The sequence below is a fragment of the Arachis ipaensis genome, chromosome B5, assembly GCF_059453495.1.
Source record: "Arachis ipaensis isolate K30076 ecotype BB chromosome B5, ASM5945349v1, whole genome shotgun sequence".
NCBI classification, from domain to species: Eukaryota; Viridiplantae; Streptophyta; class Magnoliopsida; order Fabales; family Fabaceae; genus Arachis; species Arachis ipaensis.
Window position 1 is genome coordinate 51,736,654 of NC_142440.1, and position 21,245 is coordinate 51,757,898.

Genomic DNA, 21,245 nt, shown 5'->3' on the forward strand with positions numbered 1-21,245 from the left:
AAGCTATTCAAACTTGGATCTCTTTTGAACCTTGAAAGAGGAATGAAGAGATCAAGATAGAAATGCTTTCTCATGCTAGACCAAATTGGGTTTGGATAACCCTCTCAATACTTGATTTGGAAAATGCATGTGGTATAATCAGTGACCATACTTCATCTCTTCTCATGTGCAATTGACCAAGGAATTGGCTATTGATCAAGATTTGAGAGATTGAATTGCAAGAAATTGTAATTCAATCAATTAAGATTGCCAAGGAGATCAATGAGTGCATTGATTGAGGAAGATATGAAAATGAACTTGATCCGGAGAATTGCAACATCTCCTAAGCCCAATGAACTCCCCATCTCTGATCTTACCCATTCTCTTTAATTTCTGCCATTTACTTTTATGAGCAAATCCCCAATTCCCATTTACAATTCTGCAATTTACTTTCAGTCATTTACTTCCAGTCCTTTAATTCTAGCATTTACTTTTCTGTTATTTACATTTCCGCCATTTTATTTTCTGCAACTCTCAACCCAAATTCTGGATTCGCTCAACTAGAATATTCTTCTAATTAAAGTTGCTTGATCAATCAATTCCTGTGGGATTCGACCTTACTCTATTGTGAGTTTTTACTTGACGACAAATTCGGTACACTTGCCGAAGGAAATTTGTTGAGATACAGTTTCCACCCGCATCAGCAAGCAAAAAAGATAGGTGCAGAAAGTATTTTTGTCAGAATTACTGTTAGTTGTGGGTGATGCAATATATCAAATAGTTAGTGGGTTAGCAAACAGAATTAAAAATAACAAAGAAAAACAAAAGAGTAGAGGGAGAAGGGAAGAAGTTTAACTAAAATAGAAAGTAAATCACTCAAACAGAAAATGAAATTCACAAAGTAAAAATGCTCAATCTAGTGATCTTCCAATTTAATCATTGTTGATGCACAATCAATCCCCGGCAACGGCGCCATAAACTTGATGCGGGTGGAAACTGTCTCTCAACAAATCTCCTTCGGCAAGTGTACCGAATTTGTCGTCAAGTAAAAACTCACAATAGAGTGAGGTCGAATCCCACAGGGATTGATTGATCAAGAAACTTTAATTAGAAGAATGTTCTAGTTGAGCGAATCCAGAATTTGGGTTGAGAGTTGTAGAAAATAAAATGGTGGGAATGTAAATAACAGAAAGGTAAATGCTAGAATTAAAGGACTGGAAGTAAATTACTGAAAGTAAATTGCAGAATTGTAAATGGAATGGGGGATTTGCTCATAAAAGTAAATGGCAGAAATTAAAGAGAATGGGTAAGATCAGAGATGGGGAGTTCATTGGGCTTAGGAGATGTTGCAACTCTCCGGATCAAGTTCATTTTCATCTCTTCCTCAATCAATGCACTCATTGATCTCCTTGGCAATTTTAATTGATTGAATTACAATTTCTCGCAATTCAATCTCTCAAATCTTGATCAATAGCCAATTCCTTGGTCAGTTGCTCATGAGAAGAGATGAAGTGTGGTCACTGATTATACCACATGCATTTCCCAAACCAGGTATTGAGAGGATTATAGTCACATATCCATCCAAACCCAATTTGGTCCAGCATGAGAAAGCACTTCTAGCTTTATATCTTCATTCCTCTTTCAAGGTTCAGAAGAGATCCAAGTCTGAATAGCTCCTTTTCCAAGATAGCTACCCAATTGGATGAAGATCGAAAGCTTTCAAGTAAAATCAAGAGAAAAGAGAGAAGAAGAATAATGAAAACTAGTATTGATCCATCAACTTACAACAGAGCTCCCTAACCCAATGAAAGGGGTTTAGTTGTTCATAGCTCTAGAAAATGAAAACAAAGATGGAGAATACATCATAAAACTAGAAAATGCAGAGAAGGTAAAATACAGAGAGTAGTTCTCTTTTCCAACTTCCAGAACTCCCTAAACAATTCAAAGCTACTCCTATATATACTACTTTTCTCAGCTTCTAGTTGGCTCTTCAAGTCTTGGGCCTTTGGATCTTGAGTTTGAAGCAGTTCTCTTCTTCATTTGGGCTTGGCTTTACTTGCAGAGAGAAAGTGTGAAGTAGGCAGAGACTTTAGCTCAGGTCGTTAGGGGTGTTAACGTTTAGTGAAAATATGTGTTCGAGAACGTTAGTGACAATCAACTTTCTCACTAACGTTCCTAAGTAAAAGCCACTTTAACTTCAACGTTAGTGGCACAAACGTTGCCACTAACGTTGCCTCTAAGTCCTTCGCACACGTTATTGGGACTTAACATTCCCAATAACTTTGAGAAGCCCCCTTTGTTCCACGTTAGAGCCCACGTTAACTTAGTTAACGTGGCTCTTTAGTGTGGGCTTGCCATCCTTCGAGAACGTTAGTGACACTCAACATTGTCACTAACGTTCCAAGGTGCCCCTATGTCTCACGTTAGAGTCCACGTTAACTAGGTTAACGTGGCTTCTAACGTGGCCATGCTTAGCCATCCCCAACGTTAGTGACAATGTTGGGTGTCACTAACGTTGGCTCATCATTCACTCATCAACGTTAGCTTCCACGTTAACTAAGTTAACGTGGGAGTTAATGTGGATCTTAGTGGCTTGTGTGGCTCCTTCCAACGTTAGTGACAATGTTGAGTGTCACTAACGTTGGCCATCACCCTCTTTTTCACACGTTAGCTTCCACGTTAACCAAGTTAACGTGGGAGTTAACGTGGTATGTTTCTCTTTAGGCCAACGTTAGTGACAATGTTGAATGTCACTAACGTTGGCGTTTCTTCCCCCTTTTAACGTTAGAGGCCACGTTAACTATGTTAACGTGGACTCTAACGTGGCCACTTATGAGCATTTGCCAACGTTAGTGACAATGTTAAGTGTCACTAATGTTGGCTCAACTTCCCCTCTCCACGTTAGAGTTCACGTTAACTTAGTTAACGTGACTCTTAACGTGGTCAATGATGGCTTCGAGAGCGTTATTGGCAATCACTTTTCTCATTAACTTTGCAAGTTACCTCCCATTCCTTGCTTCCTTTGGTCCTGAAATCAAGCAATAGAGTGCATCAAAGTTCTAGTCCAAGTCATGGGCAATGCAGCATACAATTTGTCACTAAACTCATGCAAAATCCTCATGAAATAATGTAAAATGCACAATGTATGCTTGAATCAAGGTGTAAGTGAATATCTACCCAAAACTAGCTTATTTCCTAAGGGAATGCATGAAACTAACCTAAAAACAGTAAAGAAAAGGTCAGTGAAACTGGCCAAGATGCCCTGGCATCAATACGATCCCACTCCACTGTGGGTTATTACTTGATGATAATTCTGGTGTGCTTGCCAAAAGAACGGATTCATCAATTTTTATATGGGGAGTGAATTCAACTCATCACGTAACCTTCTCAAAAATACAAGGAGCTCAACCTAAAATAGCAGCATTCTTTCATACATGCAGCAAGCAAAAAAGAAAAAACTACTAACAGCAACAAGGCGCACACGGGAGCAGCAGAGAAAATCGCAACATCCATCAAAAACAAAAAGATGCAATCTTTCGCGGGAAGAACCAGACATTTCAAAGTCAAACTCAGTAAAAATCAAAACTTTGCAAACATGCAACAGTGAAGACATACACAAAGACGACTATCGAAACAAAAAAAGGAAAGAGAAAACCAACCTGTAGAGGAAAAGGAAACAAGCGCGAGGGAAGGCTCAGACAGAAGCAACGATCAAATCTGTGCCAACGAAACACTCTTAAGCAAAGAAAATAGAAAGCTTGGGAGCGTGAAAACAAGAAGAAGTCAAAGGAACGAAGCGCCTAGCAAACAATAAGCAAAGAACGAAGAGAAAGGGAGGAAGAAATTGAAAGAGATTCTTTATTTTCAAAATGAAACACAAAAGAGGGAAAAGAAGAAACGGCAAAAGCAAAAAGTAAAGCTCAATCAATGAGAATTAAAAGCATGTGCGTATTCCCAAGAGAAATAAAAGAGGCAAACAAAAGACGCTTCGTATTTAAACTTAGCGTGAAACTCTCCAACAAGAAGTACAACCTGGACCAAGATGCTCGAACACGTCCCCCTGAAGGATCGAACAAGAAGTACAACCTAGACCAAGATGCTCGAGCAGGGGCACTGTTCATATCATGAGTCGAGCTAGGCAAGCCAACTTGAACGAAGACAGAAACAACCGACCTCCTATAAAGGTTGGTCGATACCGACCTCTTCCCAAAGAGCTCGGCCAAGTTGCTATAAGGGCCTAAGAAGGCCCAAAGCAGAAGATCACAGCCCATCTAAAGGCGGCTGATTGAAGATAAGGGGACTCACCCGCAAAAGATAAGATAAGATAACTAACTTATCTCAAAGGAGGTCACTCTACACTACTATAAATACACTGGAGCACCCAGGTATAACTCATATTCGAATTCTACATAAAACCCTAGCTAAAGCACATGCTAACTTAAGCATCGGAGTCTCTTGCAGGTACCACCACCCTCCGGTGATCAAGGATCAGCAGCACCACCAGATCCATCAAGTCGGACACGACAGCTCCGGCCATAGTAACAGATCTCATCCGAGATCGACCTTCAGTTTAAGGTAACCCTCGGAACACTAGCGTTGGACTCAACGTTGGATTCAATGTTGGAGTCTAACGTTAGCCTATCCATGCGTATGCACCATATGGCCAAAATCCTCACCCATGCGTACGCATGAGTCACGCGTACGTGTCGATGCACTTTTTCCAACTTCAAATTCTTGAAAGTTATCGTGCACGTTGGAGGTGACGTTGGACACCCAACGTTGCTTCCAATGTTTGCCTATCCACGCGTACGCGTGACCTAAGCGTGCGCGTCGATTGGCTAAAATGCACACCCACGTGTACGCGTGACCCACGCATACGCGTCGTTGCACATTTTTCCAATATCCAAAACTTGAACTTTGTCGAGCACGTTGGAGGAGACGTTGGACCCCAACGTTGCCTCCAACATTGGCACCTCTCTACCTCAACGTTGGACCCATAGTTGGAGTCCAACTTTAGCTCCAACTATGGTCTCTTGATTTGAAGTTTGAGGCATAGTTGGAGTCCAACTTTGGCTCCAACTATGCACTCTTTTTTGCCAACGTTTGAGGTAGCGTTTGAGGTCCAACTTTCGGCTCAAATGTTGCCTTCTTGCTTATAGTTTGAGGCATAGTTGGAGTCCAACTTTGGCTCCAACTATGCACCTTTCTTGGTCAATGTTTGAGGCAAAGTTGGAGGCCAACTTTGGCTCCAACTTTGCATGTCTTTAAGCATGGACGTTGGACCTAACGTTGGAGCACCAACTTTGGCTCCAACATTGGTCTTCCCTTTTTCTTCATCAACGTTTGAGGCAACGTTGGAGCACCAACTTTGGCTCCAACGTTGCTTCCTTTTGCTTCATTCCATGGCCCTTTTTTTGCTTGTTTGCTCTCCCTTCCTTAGCTTCCTTTTCACCTATCATCAATCAAACATTTGCATCAAAGTTTGCTATACTCACAAGATATTTACATCATTCAATCATCAAGCCAAAATTGCATAAAGTCTTGTTAAAAGCGCATAAATAACCAAGTTTAATTGAATCAAGGGATGCATGAAATTCTTGTCCAAATGCTTACTTATAGATTAAGAAAGTGCATAAAACCTAATGAAAACAAAAGAAAAGGCTTGCGAAACTAGCCTAAGATGCTTTGGCACCACAACACCAAACTTAAATTTTGCTTGTCCCCAACCAAGCACTAAAACATGAGAAAACTAAATGAAAACAAAGAGGGATATGAGTCCTTATTGGATAACAATTAAACTTGATTCATGGGACTTCATGCATGATACTTTTCCAGCTCAACTTTCATTAGTCTCAAGGTTTGAGATACTCCTCCAAGTTCCAACTAAGATGCTACTATGACCTTTGTTAATTATTGATCCTTGGTGTTTGCTTTTTCACTTAGAAACTTATTCTTTATTTAGCTCAGTGTTCTCACTACAAGAAAAATGGTCTGTCGGCACACTTTTTTCTTGCCACGCTTTTAAAGCATGGCCAAAAGTGGTCAATGGCCACGCTTTTGTGATGGTGGCCATTGATTTGTGATTTAGCCACTTTTTTTGTCATGCTTAAAAAGCGTGGCCATAAAAGAAAATCGGCACGCTTTTACGAGGTGGCCATTATTTGAAATTTGGCCACGCTTCTTTTGCCACGCTTGAAAAGCTTGGAAATAGAGAGAAAGTGGCACGCTCTTACGAGGGTGGCCACTAATTTAAATTTTGGCCATAGAGGAATATTGGCACGCTTAAAAAGCGTGGTTAGTTTTTCTTCCAATGGTCACCTTTTTAAAACGTGTCTATATTCTATGTTTATTTTGACACCCTATAAAAATGTGCCAGTAAAATTCCCTCCCCAAAATTTAATATTCCACCTATTGTTTTCACACTTTACTTTTCTTATCATTTTTTTTCTAAGTTTTCAATTTTAACCCTAAAATGATAACAAAAGCATACACTAGGTTTTACATTGTTTCCAAATTCACTTTTTAACTCTAAAAAGTGAAGCTGCACCATCATCTTCATCTTCACTTTCAAATCCCTCGTAAAAACCTCCACCGTTCATCTTCATCGCACCCAGCTCGCCTTCATCGTCATCTTCATCACTGCCAATGACCGTTGCACCCAGCTCGGCTTCATGTTCATCAACCCTTGCACCCGAGCCTCTAACCCTTGCACCCGACCATCTCTCTGTCACACCCTGGTTGTTTCTCAACCCTCGCACCCAACCCTTGCACCATCAACGCAACCCTTGTTGGATTAGTAACCCTCAATCGTTGGCCCTCTATCTGTCGCACCATCAACGCATCGGGGTGGCCTCCTACTCCCTCAGCGATCTCTCTCTTGCAAATCCTCGTTGGATTCAGAATCCTCAATTGTTGCCGTCTCTCCCTCAATCGGCACCGTAAACACTGGTAAGTATTTCCTCCCTCTGATTCTCTGTTTCTCTATTCCTCTATTTCTTCTCTATTTTGGAAATTTAGGTAAATTAGTCTGTTTATTTAGGTGGTTATTTTGTTAGTGACATGATGAAATGCTCAGAATCAGCTCCCGCTTCCATTTCCAAGTTCTATTTTGATTGAATATCTGATTAGTGATTACTAATTCATCACCTTTTACTCGTTTCGACGTTCTTCAAGTTCTATAGTTCTAGTTTTACATGGATATATGGTTCAATTTGGATCTGTTTAGCATAGCCGACTAACATGGCAAATGATTTCTTTACAAGAGTTATGGTGGGATAACTTATCTTTACCTGTGTCTAATATAGTTTCAATCTATTATTTCTCGTAGATTAGGGTTTTCAGAAGTTTTTGTGGTGGATTCAGCACTACCAATACGGTGAATGGACCTAAACAGGAGCTCAATGTGGAGATACAAGTTTTAATCAATGATGTATTGCAAAGCAGATAAAATTATATATGGTGAGTGTTATTCATCAATTATTTCCATTCATCTGAAGCTCACTTAAAGCATCTGTGCACCTTGTTAAGTTGATAGGGAATTCAGGAACGTGAATTAAATTATGTCATTCAATTGAGTTTTGATAGAATTATGAATAATGGCTAGTTGATTTTAGTGAAGCCATAAAAATTTGTTCATTGCAAATGAAGGAGCGTTATAGTTCAATCTTGAGTATTTCACTGGCCAATATGTAATGTTCAAGTTTACATGTGTCCTGTCTCTCTCTGGTCTCACTAAACAATTTCTTAATGGTAGTAATTTTTAAATGGGTTATTATTCAGTATTAATACTGACGCAAGTGCAACATGTTTAGATTGATAATTGGGTTTTCGAATTGTAGCTTCAAAATTTTAACTGATTTTCTTCATAAAATTTGGTAATGCAGATAAAAATGAAGTTGGCTAATCTTGGGCATGCACAAACGTAAGTCTTTTCCTGAAAGATGTTGCTAATTCACTGCTGCTCTACTGATTAGTTCCGTTTTCACTTACTTTTACTCCAACTTATCTTCCATATTGATTGCACAGCACAGAAACAAGACTGAAGATAGGCGCCAGAGTGAAAATGGGATGGATAGGAGGCTTAGAAAAAAGATGTTGCAGGAAGGTGTTGTTTTGAGTGGCAGAATTTAGTTGCGGAAGCATCAAGAAAAGGATATGCTGAGTAGGAAGAGCTGCAATGGAATTCCTATGGAATCTTGGATAAACAGCTGAAGCAAGAGTGGTCAGAGTGTGTTGAACAAAGGAAACAAATGGTGAGGCCACCAGGTAGCAAACGAGCTCCCAAGTCTCCTAAGCAGAGAAGGAAAATCGCAGAAGCTATTGCTGCAAAATGGGCTGATCCAGTAAGTATTTGTATATATTAATAATGGCTGCATTTGGATACTCTACTGACACAATAGTTAGAATTTTGTTTAATTGTAAAAGTAGAAATATAGATATAAATTAATTGTAGAAGTAGGCATAGGACTAGCCTTACTCATGCCAAGCTTGGACAACAAATTTTTAATATATTTTGGTTTTGTGAGAGATGAAGCTGTCCAGATTTCATCCTTTGTACCTCTTTTCAGGCATTTATCTGTGGAGAGGAACAAAGTTTCTTGTGTTAAGTTGTTTTCGGAAGCAAGGAACAATCTTCTTCCAGTTTCATCTTTCGTAATTAAATTTGTAATTAAATTCTAATAATTTAGGGTGGTAATTCAATTTGAAGATAAATGTTCTGTTCAAAATAGTGGGGACCATATTAAAAGCTTTTAAATTATAAGCATTTAATTATAAATTTAAATTGATAAGGAATTAACTAGAATTGAACTTGAGAGTTGTTGAGGGATTAAAATTTAAATGCCAACTCCTTTTCTTGAAAATCTGATTTTCTAAAATGATGCAGTAATTTTCTAACAAATAATTCTACAGTGAACGAAATTGTAATGAGTTAAATGCTGGGTAAACTAGAGTAAGTCTAGTTGCTAGAATTTAATTTTAAAAGGATTCTATTATTTGTTAAATTAGTTATAAATTTTTTAAGTTGGACTACTAAATCTGTTTTTCTGCATCACTTTAAAAGAGGGCAGCAACTTTAAAGGGTTATAACTAATTTCACATTGATCGGAATCGCATGGGATAATGTTTGGGGTGAACATAGAAATGTCTAGGACTGGGCTGGAAAGTTGGAAGGCGATTCGTTAAGTATATGATTTATGGTGAATTTTTGAAATTTGGTGGTCGAAAATCTGTTTGCTGCAAAAAAATCCAAGTGAGGCAACAACTTGTTTGCCTTGCTGCGAATTCTACGAGTTGAAGTTTGGAGTGAAACCATGATGAATCTAGTTTGTCTAAAATTTCAGTTTATTAGGAGGTAAGAATTAGAAGATACAAATTTTTTAAAATCAACTGATTAAGTTGGAAAAATCAATTTTCAACAGAATTTGTGGTAACTTGCAAAATTGGATCATCTTGCTGCACAAAGCCCTTGATTTCATGCTTGGTTGGTATGTAGATATGCTTTAAGAACCTAAAAGATCATTTTGTGTAAATCAACAAGTCATCATTCATTGCATGTGATGAGTGTTTTTTTTTTTGTGGTGACTAAGAAAATAGGTATCCTACAAAAATGATTTTTGGGCCGTAAAAGGATTGGGAGGTGCTTGACACACGCTTGAATGCTGATGACATGAAGCTTGTTGCCAATGCATACAGGTTCCTCAAGGATGGGGGTTTCTTGCCCAATTTCTTTCATTTGAATGTTAGCTCTCTATTTTTTTTTTTAAATTTCTTTTAGCTCTCTAATAAAACTGCACGAGTTAACTCAAGTAAATACTATATAGTTATTACTTGTAAATAATGTTATATAGCATTAGCAATATAAATCACTCAATGAACCTGAACCTGGTTTCTATATCCACAACAAAGGTAAGTTGAAAAGACTCCCATCTTTTCTTATGAACAACTATGATAAAAGAAGTTGTTAACACTGTAAAGAGACTCTCCATCTTTTGGATTAATTTATTCTTTCAAGGTTATTTTTTTATTAAATAGTACATTAATTAATTGCTTTCAACAAGATTTGCCAACTGTAGTGATGTATTTCCTGTTTATATTAGAGATGATAGAACCGATGAAGATGCATTCAAGGTATGTGACCACCTCTATTGATTTTTTACTCCATGCTATAATACTATATAGTTAATTACTTAATTATATTGGCTACCCACAATGTGATGTTTTGGGACAATTTGAACTAACTTAAATGAGAAAACAAAAATTGAGAGACAGAGGACAAGGTCTTGGAATTCTTGTCTCGAAATTTTCGGAAGACACTATTGCATCGTACTCTTTACAGAACCTAATGAGGCAAGTATATAATTTTCTCCTTTTTGTGATAAACCATGGTGTCTTAACTAGCAAAGGGTCCTATTTGTTTTCTTCTTGGACTAATTCAAACAACTTTGTCATTCAGAAACTCACCATGTACAAACCAGTCATTCAGAAACTCATCATGTACAAAGCAGCGGCTGCAATAACAGCAGCAGCAACCGCAGCTGTGGAAGGATCAAAACAAGAACAAAAGATGCTCTTCAACAAGAGTCTCTAAAATAATGTATCTTTATTTGTTTTTGGATTTTTTTATGTAGATTAGTTGAATTTTCCCGAGTTTTTTGGGAACAAAGAGAGCTATTTGCGGATTGTGATACTGACAGATGGTGAATATAATAACCACTTCAAATGTTCTGTTAGATATGGAATCATGAAGTCCTAGATGAAGTTCTACACTCAGCTGAGTAGTGTGATTTAGATGTAAATTTTACTTTGCAAAGTGATGACTTCGCAGTGAATTTGTTTTCTTTTCTTTTGATTTTTTCAATTTTCTTGTGCCCGTTTATTTTTTGTATTTTTATATAAAGTTTATTTTAATAACATGATTTAGTTTTTGAATAATGATTGGTTATTTAATGTTGATTATGATGGCTTTCCCAATGTTGAAAGTGGTATGGAGTGGCCTAATGAAGGGATTATGTAGCTATTGGCACGCTTTATAAGTGTAGCCATATTTTCTTGTAGTCATTAATAGCCACGCTTACTAAGTGTAGCCATATATCATGCTATTGGCACGCTTAAAAAGCGTAGCCATATATTTTTCTATCGGCACGCTTTTGAAGTTTGCTGAAAATTAGCTTTCTTGGTACGCTTCAAAAGTATGGTGATATGTGAACTTTTCAGTACACTTTTAAAGAGTACCAATAGGTTAACACCTATGGCCACACTTCTAAGCGTGGTAAGAGTTGAAAGCGTGGCCAAAAAGAAAGCGTGCCGATAGATCCACAAAAGCGTGGCGATAGAGCAACCGGCACGCTGGCGGATGTGATCCTTTCAAAAGCATGCGAATAGCTCAAAAAGCGTGGCAAAAAGCTATCGGCACCCTTTTTAGCACTTTTCGGCACACTTTAAAAGCGTGGTAGAAAGCTTATTTTCTTGTAGTGTTTGTGTTGAGGCAACTCTTTAGATAAGTTTTTAGTCAACACTCCCGACCCAGATGGCTCAAGGTGTTGGGTGACAAAGCACCCCTCAGACCTACTAACTCAAGCCTCTCCTCATCACATACACACTACAGACACTTGGCTCAAATTTTCAGCCTAGAGACATTGGGGCCCAGCACCTCTTTGGGTTACTAAATGCCTTGTAACTAGGTTGCTCTTGATAGTGGACTTTTGGTTGATAATCCCAGGTTAGTTAACCAAAGTTATCAAGTGTTAAAACACTCCTTAAAACCTATTGATCCAAGCAAATCCTAGTACAGAGGCACCACAGCCATGTGTCTCAAGGTTTAAGCTATTGGTGTCTAGCTTATTCTTTGTTTCTTTCATTTTTTGTTTGCCAACGTTGGGGCTACCGTTGGAGGTCCAACTTTTCCTCCAACGTTGGCTATTATTGTTTTCCTTATTGTTCTTTCTTTCTTCCAAGGCTTGTTCTTTTCAAGGGTTTTAGCAATTAGTTTCATACTATGGAGGGCATTCTACCCTTATGTTTTTATGAGTGAGCTTGCTAACAATCAAACATAAACCACCACTCATCCTCATTCTAATTCCTAACAACTTGGACAATCACAATTCATATTTTCAAACCATTTTCTTTTATTCAATTGAAAAGGGGACGAGACATACATTCAAGTAAAGTGAAAGTAAAGCACACACCCAGGCTAGCACACTTATGACAACATTAAAGAAAACAAACAACAGAATTCGGACATAGGTATACTATTCAGCACGGGTACTTCAGACTTCCAATTTAGGCAATTCAAAGTGAAAGCAGTTAAGTGACAATACAACCTCTTGGCATCTTCTTCGTTGTTCATTATCTTTCCTAACCTTGGTATTCTCTTTGTCTCTGGATGATGGTGCATAGTCTTTCCAAAGGTTTGATTGTCTTCCTGCAAAACTATTGGAAGTTGCTTGTTCCTAAACACTTGAGAAATGGTGAGTCTGTATGTATGCTTGTGAATTTCTAAACCTAAGTTGGTGTATGAACACCAAACTTAGTTCCTTTCTTACTTCTATATGCAGCGAAGTAAATACATACATGAAACATTAAGTGCTTCTACAAGCATGACCTAGAATTTAAACAATTGTTAAGTAGTTTCTCTGATTGTTTGGAGCTAGTGATTGATCAGACTGAGGGTTGAGATGTGTTTTAATATTTGGTGGAACACCAAACTTCACATCCCACATTCACCTTTGAATTGTTTTGGTGTGCAACACCAAACTTAGCACCTTACAATGCAGAGAAACCTGCTTAACTTTCGTATTAAAACAGCTAAAATACAAGAAAATTATCTTTGGTTGGGTTGCCTCCCAACAAGCGCTCTATTAACGTCACTAGCTTGACATTTTCTCCATTAGTTGAGCTGATACTTCATCTTGGAGCCTTCTCCCATATTGCCCAGGTAGTGTTTGAGCCTTTGCCCATTCACAGTAAAAGTCCGCTTTGAGCTTTCTTCCATGATTTCTATGTGTCCATAAGGTGAGACCTTGGTGACTAGAAAAGGTCCTGACCACCTTGACTTTAGATTTCCAGGCAATAGCTTTAGCTTGGAATTGTAGAGAAGCACTCTCTGCCATTCTTCAAAGCTTCTAGGTGCTAACTTGAGGTCGTGTCTCTCCATTGTCTTTTTCTTGTAAATTTTGGCATTTTCATAGCCCTGGGATCTGAATTCTTCCAATTCTTACAGTTGCAAAAGCCTCCTTTCACCAGCAGCATTGTTATCAAAGTTTAGTAGCTTGAGGGCCCAGAATGCTTTGTGTTCAAGCTCCAATGGTAGATGACAAGCCTTTCCATACACCAATTGATATGGGGACATCCCAATTGGTGTCTTGAAGGCTGTTCTATATGCCCAAAGAGCATCATCCAACTTCTTTGACCAATCTTTTCTTGAAGCTCCCATAGTCTTTTTCAGGATCCTTTTTAGTTCTCTGTAGGATATCTCTGTCTGCCCACTTGTTTAGGGATGGTAGGGTATGGCAATTTTGTGTTTTACCCCATATCTTAGGAGGAGACTTTCTAGTGGTCTATTGCAAAAATGGCTCCCTCCATCACTGATAAGAGCTCTAGGCACTCCAAATCTGCTAAAGATGTTCTTTCTGAGAAAGTTTATCACCACCTTATTGTCATTTGTTGGAGTTGCAATGGCTTTTACCCATTTTGATACATAGTCTACTGCCACCAAAATGTATTTATTTGAGTATGAGGTTGGGAATCGTCCCATGAAATCAATTCCCCATACATCAAATAATTCAAGTTCTAGAATGAAGTGTTGTGGCATTTCATTTCTTTTGGGTAGGTTCCCTTCTCTTTGGCATTCATTGCAGTGTTACACCAATTCTTTTTCATCCTTGAAGATGGTGGGCCAAAAGAAACCACACTGTAGTACTTTGGCTGCAGTCCTTTCTCCTCCAAAGTGTCCTCCATAGCAAGAACCATGACAATTCCATAAGACTTCCCTTCCTTCTTCCTCTGAAATGCATCTTCTAAGTATTCCATCTGAACATTTCTTGAAAAGGTACAGTTCATCCCAGATGAAATACTTGGCATCATTAATAAGCTTCCTCCTTTGATGTTTGTTGAATTTTAGAGGCACCTGATGAGCTATATTTCGTCGGTATAGAATTTTACCAAATAAATTTGTCGTGAGTATAGTCTAAACCAAAAAACTATAGCACATCAATCAAAGAAAGTGTGTGTCCACAATTCAAATTAATAACCGAGAGTATTAGTCTCGAGTCGTTCTTTCTAGGAGTTGCCTTAGGATGCACATTATTGGTTAGGAGGCTCTTGGTGTTTGAGGTTGAATACGAGAATTGTAAACAAACTTGCATAGAAGTAATTTACAAATAATAAGTAGGCTAACGGAGACGAGAGATTGAGCTAAACAAGAGTGAATGACAATCAATCACTATAAAAGCCTTGGCTAGGGTTAGAAATTGTATCATCATTATCTCCATCAATTGTGACCTCAATTGGTTATTACTCCACTTAGTTAACCTCTAGCTATGAAGGAAAGTCAAGTGAAGATAATCAATTTGAGTCCACAAGTCCTAGTCTAATCCTAGGAAGAGACTGAAGTTAGTGTCATTCAAACCAATTAGCAATTTCCAATTGTCAATCAACAAATGACTTAGACAATTCAAGTGTCTCCAATTATCCAACCCCTAAGGCAAGAGTGAAATCCTACTCCATAGCTATAGTTGACATTTTCTCAAACATTTGGTGAGCAAGAATGGAAGACATCATGAAATTGAAAAGATAAATTCAATTAAAGCTATCTATTGCAAACAATTAACAACAATCAAACAATTAACAACAATGAACATGAAATTCCTCAATGCATTAACAGAAATCACAGTAACAAGGTCTAGATCCAAGATCTACAATGCTAGAGTAACAAGAACACTAAATTGAGAGTAGAAAAGGAAGATCTACAAATAGAATAATGTAGAATTAAAATTGAATTCAGATCTAACCAAAGGATCCAAGTGTAATTGGAATTGAGAAAGCCAAAAACCTACAGAGAAGTTGGAGTTTCTCTCTCTAGAAAATGTAACTTCCAAAAGTGACTAAAAATGTGTCAAAAGATATGATCCCCTTTAATCTTTAGGTCTTTTAATCTTTTCCTTCCAGAATTCCACTTAGAATTGGGCCAGGAGCTCCTCTCAATTCGCCAGCCACGATTTCACTAAAGAGGTCACATGCCGAGCGTCATACGTACGCGTGGGTCACGCGTGCGCATTGATGGTTTTCTGCGATCCACGCGTACGCGTCAAGCATGCGTGCGCGTCGATGAGGATTCTGGCTAGCCACGGATATGCGTCCCTTTCCACGTGCCAATGCAAGATCCAGCTCCCACGCGTGCGCGTCGGCTGCACGTGCGCGTCGGTGCCAATGCTCCAAAGCCCCATTTTTATGCTCCTTCCACTTATGCATGCTTCCTTTCCCTCTTCTAGACCATTCTTGCCCCTATAAGCTCTGAATCACTTAACAAACATATCACAGTATCGAATGGTAATAAAGAGAGATTAAAATATAGCTTGATTAGAGCCTAAAAAGCATGTTTTCAACCATTGAGCAAAATTAGGGAAGGAAACACAAAGCTATGCATTTTATGTGGATAAGTGTGAAGAAAGTCGATAAAATCCTCTAAATTACGCACAAAATATATCATGAAATAGTGGTGCATCAAATCTCCCCAATCTTAAATCAAGCATGTCCTCATGCTAAAAGGGAATGAAAGACCAAAGAATCATCGGAAAGTGGGAATTTATTACACGCAACTTACCTATTTGTATGCAACTAATGCAAATGTATCTATCTACTTCGTCAAGGGTAGATCAACTCCCAAGAATATATATGAGCACATAGGGCCAAAATAAGAAAATAATTCATGAGTCTACCAATTCAAAGCATCAAAGTGGAGTGTATATAACTTGCATGGAGAAAACTCATGAAAGCCGAGAATAAGGAATCGAGCATCAAACCCTCACCGAAAGTGTTTGCACTCTAGTCTCTCAAGTGTTTAGGGTTGATTCACTCAATCCTCCTCTAATCATGCTTTCTAAGATTTGTTTTTCATCTAACAATCAACACTTATTCAATGTATGCATATATATATATCATGAGGTCTTTTCTTAGGTTGTAATGGGGTTAGGGTCAAGGCAAGGTTATGTATATGGATAAGTGAGCTCAAGATTTGAATCTTTGATCAACATAAGCTTCCCACCTAACCTATACCACAACCTATAACAATCTAAGACAAGCCTAACTACCCATTCTTCACTCCTTCACATACTCATGCATTCTTTCTTTTCACCACAACACATGCATTGATCATTATTGGGCTTCACTTTGGGACATTTTGTCCCTTTTCCATTTCTTTTCCTTTTTTTTTCTACACATTTTTTTCTGTTGATATGTATATAATTTTTTTTCTTTTTTTTATTTTCTCATTTTTTTTCTTTTTGCAATAAAGGATATACAAGAGTATCAATGCATATGGCTTTAAAATTAATGCATGAATATGTACCCACACCCTTTTACCTCAACCAACGTCTCAAATTTCCCACACTTGAAGGACACACACTCACTAGCCTAAGCTAATCAATCACGAAAAATTATTGTTTTTCGCTTAAAGTCTTGTAATGTGCTAACATTAAGAACAAAGGGGTTTATTGATGAGACGCAGAAGTTGGTGAATTAAAAATTATTAAAATAGTTACGTTGCAAGTATAGTTCTTAACTCACCGAAAATCTGCCTATCAATTTAGAAATATGTCATAGAGAGTTTAAATTAAAAATTACTGGGTGTTTAAGTCCCAGGTCGTCTCCCAACGAGTTGCAGAAAAGTGTGCTATTTTATTAATCAAATGTTCCAAGAAGTTGAGTTAAGTAGGTGGAAAATTAAATTGAGAAAATTCAAATAATATGAATAAAAGCCTTGATTGGGAGTTGATTAGTTGGAATCTCAATTATCGATGGAACGATCTCAAGATTAATTTATAATTAATGGTTGTTCTGTTTAGTTATCCTTTACTAAGTAAAGGAAAGTCAAAAAAGTTGGAATGCTAGATCTATTCACGAGTTGCAACCCACTTAGTTCAAAGGGATTGGTGTTAGTGATTAGATAACAATCCAACAATTAACCCAATTACAATTTTCTTTCAATCCTTCCAACTCAAGAGTTCCTTTCAATCAACTCCCCATCAAGTGGGGAAACTACTCACTCATTGTAAATAATAAATCCATAACACATGAAAGGGAATTAAAAGAAGACATGATTATTGGAATGGAAAAATAAATTAAAATGGAAGAAATAATCCTTGTATCAATTAATCATGAAAGTATTTAAATGACAAAATTGAACAAAGCAAAGAACATGGAAGAATAAAACCAAGTTAAGAGAACGAACTAGAATGACGAGGTCTTGATGAGGAAATAACTCTTCTCAATGTTCCAATGCTAAGATCAATTCCCAAAATTAAAATTCTAAAACCTAGAGAGAAAAACATAGAGGAGGAAAAAAAACTAGATCTCCAACTATCAACTATGTAGAATGAATGTTCTTCTTTATTTCTGCATATTCTCTGGCTCTAGTCTGCTGTTCCGGGCCAAAAACTGGGTCGAAATAAGGTCCAAAATTGCCCCCAGCGAAGTTTGCAGATTATGCAGATCGCACATGTCACGCGATCGCGTCATCCATGCGGACGCGTCATTCGCGCTTTTCCTTGCCACGCGTTCGTGTCGTCCACGCTACCGCATCGCCTGAGCTTTTCCAATTCGCGCGGCCGCGTCATTGCGATTTGCTCTCCTTCGCGCGGTCGCGTGAGCCATGCGACCGCATCACTTCTCGCTGGTTATCTCCTCAAATTCTTGTGTTCCTTCCATTTTCGCTAGCTTCCTTTCCAATCTCCAACTCATTCATGCCCTATAAAGTCTGAAACATTCAACACACAGATCACGGCATCGAATGAAATAAAGGAGAATTAAAAATACATAATTAAAGTCTTTAGGAAGCGGTTTCCAAACATGTTATAAATTCTGGAAGGAATTATAATTTCATGCTAATTTAATGAATAAGTGGGTAATGATCATGATAAAACCACACAATTAAACGTAATATAAACCATAAAATAGTGGTTTATCAACCTCCCCACACTTAAACATTAGCATGTCCTCATGCTTAATTGAAGGAGATAAGGAAATAAGTATGAACATGTAGAAACTAATGAAATGCAATGCAAGCCTATAAATAAATGCAACTATATGATTCTTGCCCACTTGATCAAAAGTAAATAAGCTCTTCAAAACAATTACAAATCAAATTCCACTAATTCTATCATTATACAATAAAACAGATAAAGGTGCAAGAAGATAGCTCATGAAAGCAGGGAACATGAAAATTCAAGCATTGAACCCTCACTGATAATGTATGTATGCTCTAATCTCTAGTGTATAGGGTAATCACTCTATCCTTCTCTAATCATGCTTTCTAACTTTTGTTCTTCTCCTAACCAATCAACAACAGTTAATATACCAATACAAACATCATGAGGTTTTTTCAAGGTTGTAATGGGGCTAAGGTACAGGTAGGGGTATACATTTGGTCAAGTGAGCTAATAAATTGAATCTTTAATTAACCCAAGCTTCAACCCAACCTATATATTTTTAATGTAATCTTAAAGTTCATACCTAGCTACCCAGAATTCCCTTTTTCTATTCATACTCATGTATCAACTTTATATTTGATTCTATCATATGTGAATTGATCTTTGAATTCTGAATTTAACATTGGGGTAATTTTGTCCCCTTTATTTATTTATATAATTTTTTTTTGACATAAAATAAATATAGCTTATCAATGCACATAGATTTTTAATTCTTATAGTTTCACATGAGTAGGTATCCAAATTTCCATTAAATTCTCGTGACACATTCCCTTAACAATTTTTGTTCCCACAATTTCCCATACTTAACTAGCACACACAATTCTATCTTAAGCTAACCAAAGATTCAATTTGGAATATACAATTGTTTTTCAGCTTAAGGTTAGTAATGTGGTAAAATATAGAACAAATGGGATTTAAAGGCTCAAAGTGGTTAACAAAGAAAATTGAAAAGGGTAGGCTTAATTTGGATAAGTGAGTTTAAACAAATAATGGCCTCAATCATGTGCAAGCATGTAAATATAATAAATATTGGACATATAGTATAAAACAAAATATGGATTACAATCATAGAGAAGTAAACACGCAAGAATGAAATAATTATGGTTAAATAATGTAACCATGCATAAAGGCTCAAATCCTCACAGGTTGTGTGTTCTTTAGCTCAAAAATCATGTTCCAAATACAACTCAAGCAAATTTATCATAAAAATTTTGAAAAATTAGTGAAATTTTGTTCCAAAGATAGAGTCTTAAAAGAAACTTATTGTCTTTTTAATCAAGTAGAACATGCATGCAACTATCCTAATCTATGCAATTTATTCTATTCTATAAAAGAAAGAAAATCTAACTAAAATATCCTAATTATTGGTGCTAGGGAAAAGAAATTACCTCCGGAAGTCAGGTACTGACCGACCTCCCCACACTTAAGGCTTTGCACCGTCCTCGGTGCCGTCTGTCAGGAACAGGGGTGGGCTGGTAGCAGTATCTCCATAATCGGGACCGTCATGGCTCCCTGTGCTGGTAAAAGAAGTGGAGTCCGGGGTATCCGAGTCCCTGAAGTGTCCCTTAAGTAGCTCCTTGAGGTGTTTGAATCGGCACTCGTTACGACGCTCTCTCAACTTAGCTTTGTGTTCTTGCTGATCCAACCTTTCGATATCTGCTGGAGTAATTCATCAGTTGTAGGTGCTTGTGGTGTTGAAGAAGGATTATCTTCAACTGGGGCAGTAGGAAGACTTGTGGTGGCTGCTGTAAGTCTGAGGTATTTCCCGTTAGGGACATACTGATCATCCCATGGAAGCACGGCTTTGGTGTCCCCAGCTCTGTAGGAGACTCCGGCTGCTGAGACAAGATCTGAGACCAAGGCGGGAAAAGGTAAGTTGCCCGCAATTTGTACGTGTCCCATAGCATTCCGGATATGTCTTGAGAGATGCAGAGGTTGGTCTGTAAGGATGCACCATAGTAGAACAGCCATGTCCGCAGTGAAGGAGGACTCATGATCTGTGCCCATACGCGAGCCTCCAAGGTAAGTGCTGAAGCCAAGATTCTCTTAGGGCGGGTACGGTGGTATCCGTAGATCCAACGGCTACCAGGTAATGCGATAACTCCGAGAACAGAGTTCCAGTCAAATTGGTACCTCTGGCGCTTAAGTGCGGCTTCTTGGAAGGCGTCCATTCCTTCTGGAATAGGGGAAAGACTCAGAGCTTGCTGAATGGCCTCTTCTGTGATGGGGACTTGCTTCTGCCGGACATAAACAGACTGTAGGGTTGGCATGTAGAAGTTAGAGTAGAACTCAACTACCCAAGAAAGATTGACCTGCCTTGGCTGTCTTCGTAGGAAACCCCATTGTCTTTGTTCAATTTGCGGCTCAACAAAGGTAGCAATATTGGACGGGAGGATAAGAAGGTATTCATTGTTATAGTTCCTTTCTGGCAGGATAGGGAACATCTGCTCACAGTAGCGATTGGGAAATTGCGCAGTGTCCTTTGCTGGAAAAGCTTTCTCCTTTTCATCAACCTTTATTATCCTCTTAACTCTTTTTGTTGAGGGCTTGACTGCGGTTGAAGAGGGCTCTGCCACTAATGCTCTTTTAGTGCCTCTTTTTGCTAGGGGTTTATGATGCCAGGACATTTTTGCCAGTTGCACTGACCTTTTCTCTACTGTTTTTAGGATAGTTTCATGCATTTCCTTAGAAAATAAGCAAGTTTTGGGTAGATATTCATTTACGTCTTGATTCAAGCATACATTGTGCACTTTACATGATTTCATGAGGATTTTGCATGAATTTAATGACAAATTGGATGTTGCATTTCCCATGACTTGGACTAGAACTTTGATGCACTTTATTGCTTGATTTCAGGACAAAGGAAGCAAAGAAGAACCACATTAGTAGCTACGTTAGTTACACTAACGTTGACACTAACGTGGAATGGGAGTAACTTGCAAAGTTAATGAGAAAAGTCATTGCCAATAACGCTCTAGAAGCCATCATTGCCCACGTTAAGAGTCACGTTAACTAAGCTAATGTGAACTCTAACGTGGAAGAAAAGAAATGGAGCCAACGTTA

General features: G+C 38.1%; 2 long non-coding RNA genes across 5 annotated transcripts; both read left to right on the forward strand.

Annotated features, from left to right (window-relative positions):
• The first annotated feature begins 6,572 nt into the window (after nucleotides 1-6,572).
• LOC148564167 (uncharacterized) lies at nucleotides 6,573-7,437 on the forward strand. Its single transcript, XR_015883755.1, has 2 exons — nucleotides 6,573-6,927; nucleotides 7,307-7,437. It is a non-coding gene; the product is annotated as an uncharacterized LOC148564167 (long non-coding RNA).
• Nucleotides 7,438-8,181: 744 nt separating this feature from the next.
• LOC107643693 (uncharacterized) lies at nucleotides 8,182-10,821 on the forward strand. 4 transcript variants are annotated; one of them, XR_015883752.1, is made up of 6 exons: nucleotides 8,182-8,321; nucleotides 9,399-9,464; nucleotides 9,567-9,672; nucleotides 10,077-10,107; nucleotides 10,249-10,326; nucleotides 10,433-10,821. It is a non-coding gene; the product is annotated as an uncharacterized LOC107643693 (long non-coding RNA). The 4 variants fall into 4 exon arrangements; XR_015883753.1 differs by having other exon boundaries at nucleotides 9,574-9,672; XR_002363117.2 differs by lacking the exon at nucleotides 9,399-9,464.
• Nucleotides 10,822-21,245: the final 10,424 nt, after the last annotated feature.